The sequence below is a fragment of the Zerene cesonia genome, chromosome 26 (genome assembly GCF_012273895.1).
Source record: "Zerene cesonia ecotype Mississippi chromosome 26, Zerene_cesonia_1.1, whole genome shotgun sequence".
NCBI lineage: Eukaryota > Metazoa > Arthropoda > Insecta > Lepidoptera > Pieridae > Zerene > Zerene cesonia.
In genome coordinates this window covers 824,111-830,139 of record NC_052127.1, presented here as the reverse complement: position 1 = coordinate 830,139, position 6,029 = coordinate 824,111, and positions in this window count along the sequence as shown.

The following is a 6,029-nucleotide window of genomic DNA, read 5'->3' as shown; positions in this document are numbered from 1 at the left end:
GGATGGATGGATGGATGGATGGATGGATGGATGGATGGATGGATGGATGGATGGATGGATGGATGGATGGATGGATGTATGGATGGATAGGTGGATAGATGGATAGTAGATTGTTACCAGAATAAAATAAACATTGTTTTATTCATATTATAAACTAGCATACCCGGCCACCCGGCCAAGATTATAAATTATTGGGATAATTAATCGAAATAAAAACTATCCTATATCTGAATTTGGACCAATTTAAACATAAAATACTAAAATTTCTTCATAATCGATTGAGTTGATGAAGAGTTCATCGGGAACATACATTATGACACTGGATTTTTATATATTAAGAAGAAGATATCGCACGTGAATTGTCTAGTATATAAATATGTTTCAAGACCCCCGGTGCTTGAGAAGCTAATTCCTCTCATGCCCCTATTTAGCGTCACACCTTAACCAGTTAGCTGATTGTTATTCAACCCACGGAACCACCATCTTACCTGTGAACAGAAACAAATAGAGTAAAAATGCGGTCAAGCCAGAATCTGTAGATAATAAATATATAGCAAATGTTTTAAACGAAAATAGACAAAAAAAATTGGCAAAGTAAGAATCTGTGTAGATAATCTGTTATACAGCAATTCAATTTATATCGTGACTAGCTGCGCCCGCGCAAGTCCGTATCCCGTAGGAATATCGGTATAAAAAGTTGCCTATCCAGCTGTCTACGTACCAAATTTCATTGCAATCGGTTCAGTAGTATTTGCGTGAAAGAGTAACAAACACACACATCCTTACAAACTTTCGCATTTATAATATTAGTAGGAGTAGGATATTGCAGTGTTTTCAATTTACCGTCTTCATTCGCCTTCGCTTCGCCACAATTTAGAAATTCGCTTCGCTCACTTAACGTTAAATACACTGTATTCGATATTATGTCTTATTACATTTTATTTTAATTTATTAAACGATCACCAAAGGTCGTGCCTGGCACAAACTGAACTAGATTCATTCTGACATTGTTTTACAATTTTATCGATTTTTTTTCGTTTTTACCTAAAATTTTGTGTATTTTCTTCTTCACTTGTGTCATACTGACTCGTCGAATGTGTGTCTTCATTGATTCAAAGTACGTTGGTTTATCATGATCTTATGCATGTATGTTCGTATGTCAATGACCATTATACACTGTCCAGCGGAACCCCAACAGAGCGATATGTCCGCGACAGGGGACAGTTAGCTAAGCCGCGAAGACGCTCGGAATACTAATTGCAACTGTTCATTACTGTTATGTGTTATAAGTTTAAGTTAAAGTTTTCACTTGGAGAGGAATGTTCTCGAAATACCGTAAAATTACTTTAGACACTATAGACCCACATATGGACGTTCTTTTATACGTTCTTTTTTAACTCAAACTAAAACTCTTACATTTATTTATTCAATTAGACTTCTTATAGAAACACTTTTGAATCGTCATAACATAGCTTTAACATTTACCACTGTATTTTTTGTTTTTATTTGAATAATCTAAGTTTCTTACATTAGGTTTCCTACTACTAACAAATGGAAGCTACCCCTCCATCCTCCATTTTTATAACTCCTTCATGCAATAATTATTTTAACACGGGATGCACCAGCTTTTAAATAAAAAAGAAGCATCAAACTCGGTTCACTGGATCGAAGGTTCTGAGGTAACAAACCCAAAAAATACAGTCGAATTGATACCCTCCTCTATTTTTAAGTCGGGTTATAAACAATGATAATAAAATATAAAGTTCAGTATAATAAACTATAAAGTTCTTGAATTAATACATCAGGCTATATTTTACCTGAGTATGTACATCGGGAGTAAAGCCGATTACCGAAGCTAGTATATAAAACCTTAAAATTGTTTAACCAATACAATATAACACGTTTACATTCATTTCTAACCGTCAACCTTACCTAACAATTACGTCAACTTCTATATAACGACATGTGACATTGCTCATTCAAGCGTGTCCAATGCATGCATGGCCGGGTACTGAGACAGGTGACGGCGTTCCATTCGCGGCGCGTAATGAATGTAGACATTATATACGTATCGATGGTGGTATAATCTGCGACGTTATTGTACACGCGAGTGAGAGGGATATACACGATGTGAGGTGTGCAAGAGGGACGGGTTGTGGTTCAGATAATAGATTCGTTCCATTATTGGCACGGGTCATATTTTGGATGGTAAATTGAGATAAATGGAGTCTTTCAGAAGGTGGACATGCATTTCAGGTATGTTTTACGTTTTCTATCAACATAATTTTTTTTTTTTTTTTATTTAAAGTATTTTAAATTGGACCGCTTATAACGGTTAATCAGGCGTAAACTCAAGAATTAATTGACATAAAATGATGCAACTTTTACTGACGGACAATGCTACACGATCCACGTAGGAAATAAGAGTACACCTATTTAATAATAACAATTAAACCGAAAACTCAATTATATCAACAAAATCACGGGCGTGTTACAGCAAATATAATCATTAAAAAAAACAATTAAACTATCAAATCAAATAATCAATGCCACAATCGAATAATCATAATTAAACAGTAAATTATATCGAACTAAATCTCGATCATATCTCGTTATTAGTGACGCATGAGTGGCTAGAAACGTAATAAAGTTAGATAACATGTGACGATCAATGGAGCATGCGCGAGTGATGAATGAACTGTGAGCTATTTCATTTGTAAATAAGATACGTTTGTTTAGAAATTAAAAACTTTTTAACGGATTTTAAACGCGATTTATTCATTATATTATTAACCCGACGTTTCGAACACTTTACAGCGTTTAAAATCCGTTAAAAAGTTTTTTGACGTGACAACGTCTTAAATTAGGTTGCGGCTCGGAGGCACTTATGAAAAAGGTAACGTTACGATGAGTCACCGAACTATGATCGGTCCGCCGCGCGCGCAGCACTAGAGAATTAGGCGCATTGAATCGGCGCGTGATTGTGTCTCTGTCTCTGTCTTTTTAGTAAACAAAATATATTTTCTATAGTTAAAATTTGTGCAATTCTTATTTTCATTCAATTCCTTGTTCCTATTGTGCAATTTAATAATATTCATATCAATAAATATTCTACCGAGAAAAAGACGTTGTCACGTAAAATCTTCGCCCGTAAAACCGACTTTACAGGCAACCATTTTTTTAATTTCTAAATGTAAAATACTCGCGTAAAATCAAACACAAGAAAATACTAAGATACGTTTGTCTTGCTTATGAAAATGTTCTGTAACTCAGACTTACTTTTAAATTAATTTTTAGTTTTATAGCAATGAAATCCTACTAATATTATAAATGCGAAAGTGTGTAAGGATGTGTGTGCGTTTGTTACTCTTTCACGCAATAACTACAGAACCGATTGCAATAAAATTTGGTACGTAGACAGCTGGACAACCGGAATAACATATAGGCAACTTTTTATCCCGATATTCCTACGGGATACGGACTTGCGCGGGTGAAACCGCGGGGCGCAGCTAGTGTTATATAATTAACAATGTTCTTATCACCGTGACGTGATCGTGTTATGTACTCCCGATGCTACTTTCGTTTTCAAATTCAAGTTTTTCAGCGAAAACGGTAATTGCGTGTCTGTATGTTGTGATGATGACCGCCTCCTTGGTACAGTGGTTAACGCGTGAGCGTAGAACCGAGGGGTCCTGGGTTCAATTCCCGGGGGGGACGCACAAAAAAAATGTCTCGGTCTGGCAGGACACAGAAGGTTGATCACCTACTTGTCTGTAAAGAAAATCGATCAGTGAAACAGATGTACATCATCTGCCCCATACCCCACTAGGGGACACGGGACTTCACTTTTTTTTATGTTGTGATGCTAAAGCATTGGCCTCAGTGGGTAGAACCTCGGACTTACATCCGAAAGTCCGGGTTCTATATCAGGCGTTTTTTGAATTTATCTGCGCACTTGCTTTTACCCGTGGCTTCGCACGCCTTAATCAGGAGATGAAATAGATCTTATTATACATAGAAACCTTCCTCTTGAATCACTATCTATAAAAAAAACCATGTAAATCCGTTCCGTAGTTTTAAAGATTTAAGCATACATAGGGACAGAGAAAGCAACATTGTTTTATACCATTTAGTGATTTTCTGAATAGGATAGGAAGTAGAATATGCCAAGTGCAGCTCTTCAGCACATATCGAACTTGGATCACCTGGTCTACCACTCACTTATCACCCACTGCACCAAGGAGGAGGTCAAATAGCACAACTACGACATGCACATAGAACGAATTCAATACAAAACAAGTTATCCAAGGTCAGTTAACAACGAATATAATCAGACCATTCAAGCCTAACAACTCCACAATACTTATAAAGTCCAACTGATTGTAATAGATAGGTATATACATAAGGTTATATATGTAATAAATAATAAATAAATAAATAAAATCTTATATCATTATACCTTACATAATTAACAATGTACAACGCCTCTTAATCTAGAAAAACTCTGAATCTTAAGAGCCAACGCTCCTCCTTATAAATAAGTAAATCTATATTTAATGTGCAAGCAAAACAAAAAATTGATTAAGTACAAAAAACAAAAATAAATGTAACGTGTCACTTTGTCCGCGATGAACTCCTAAACTACACAACCGATTTCCATTATTCCACATCATGTGCAGTTTGATCTAACTCAAAAGATAGGATAGTTTATATTATTTCAATTACGATTAATGACCACACGGGCGGAGCCGAGGCGAGCAGCTAGTAATACATATAACATACTAGTTTTATGCCCACGGTTTCGTTTGCAGTGTCTAAAACTTATAAAATTATTAACCGATCGTTCTCTCTAAAAGCCATGCCGACACCTCCGCCGAACCGTTTATCCATTGGTGAAAATAGAAAGAAAATAATAGTTTAAAAAAACTAAAAAACACGCATTAACAAAAATCATATATTGCAAATTGAAAAATGGAATAATTTTATCAAATTAGTGTATTGTCATCGGTCCTAAATCTAGAAAGTTTGAACGAAATCTGGCCGTCTAAAGTGGGTCAAAATCGCGCCCAAAGAAGTCGGTTACAAACAAACATACAGGTGAAGCTAATAAAAAGCGTGTAATAACATAACCCACGGCTCCTTCCCCGGGGGCTGTGAGTATCTATTCAAGATTCTGCCACTTAAAAATAAGGTTAACATCATCAAAAACGTATTATGCATTAAACAAATTTATTACTTCCTTTTGTTAACGAATTCGAAGACCATAATTAAACAGCCTAATATAATACTAATACAACATTTTTCGTAATGTAAGGTAAACAAGTTGAAATGCTAATTAATTGTGAACACAAAACTCAAGGTCAGGTGATGTAATGGAATTACGAAATAATACAACCTTTAACCTAATATCTATACAAATATATTTATTTGTTGTCTATTATTATAGAAGACCTCGACCGCCTCCTTGGTACAGTGGTTAACGCGTGAGCGTAGAACCGAGGGGTCCTGGGTTCAATTCCCGGTGGGGACGCACAAAAAAAAAATGTCTCGGTCTGGCAGGACACAGAAGGCTGATCACCTACTTGTCTGTAAAGAAAATCGATCAGTGAAACGGATGTACATCATCTGCCCCATACCCCACTAGGGGACACGGGACTTCACTTACTATTATTATAGAAGTGTCAGCTTGTAATGTTAAACGTATGCCATGAAAAACATCCTGTAAAAAAGCCCATATCTGCAGCTCAGTCTCTTTACCGTAAAAAGTTGTGAGATCCATGTAATACCGAGTCTGTTAATCTATTTAGTTTCTACTTTAAGGACCTCTTGTCTTAAGTTATTATATAAGTTATTATCATGCCAATATTAAAAATAATTTACGTTTGAAACAAATACTAGGTAGGTGCATTTGATACATAAAAAACACAAACACAAAAAGATAATCTCGTGTGTTGTAAACGTGGGCACAGGTGTCCTATAGTATTAACATTTTACTATTCTAAATACCTACCTACTATGAACAGAATCAA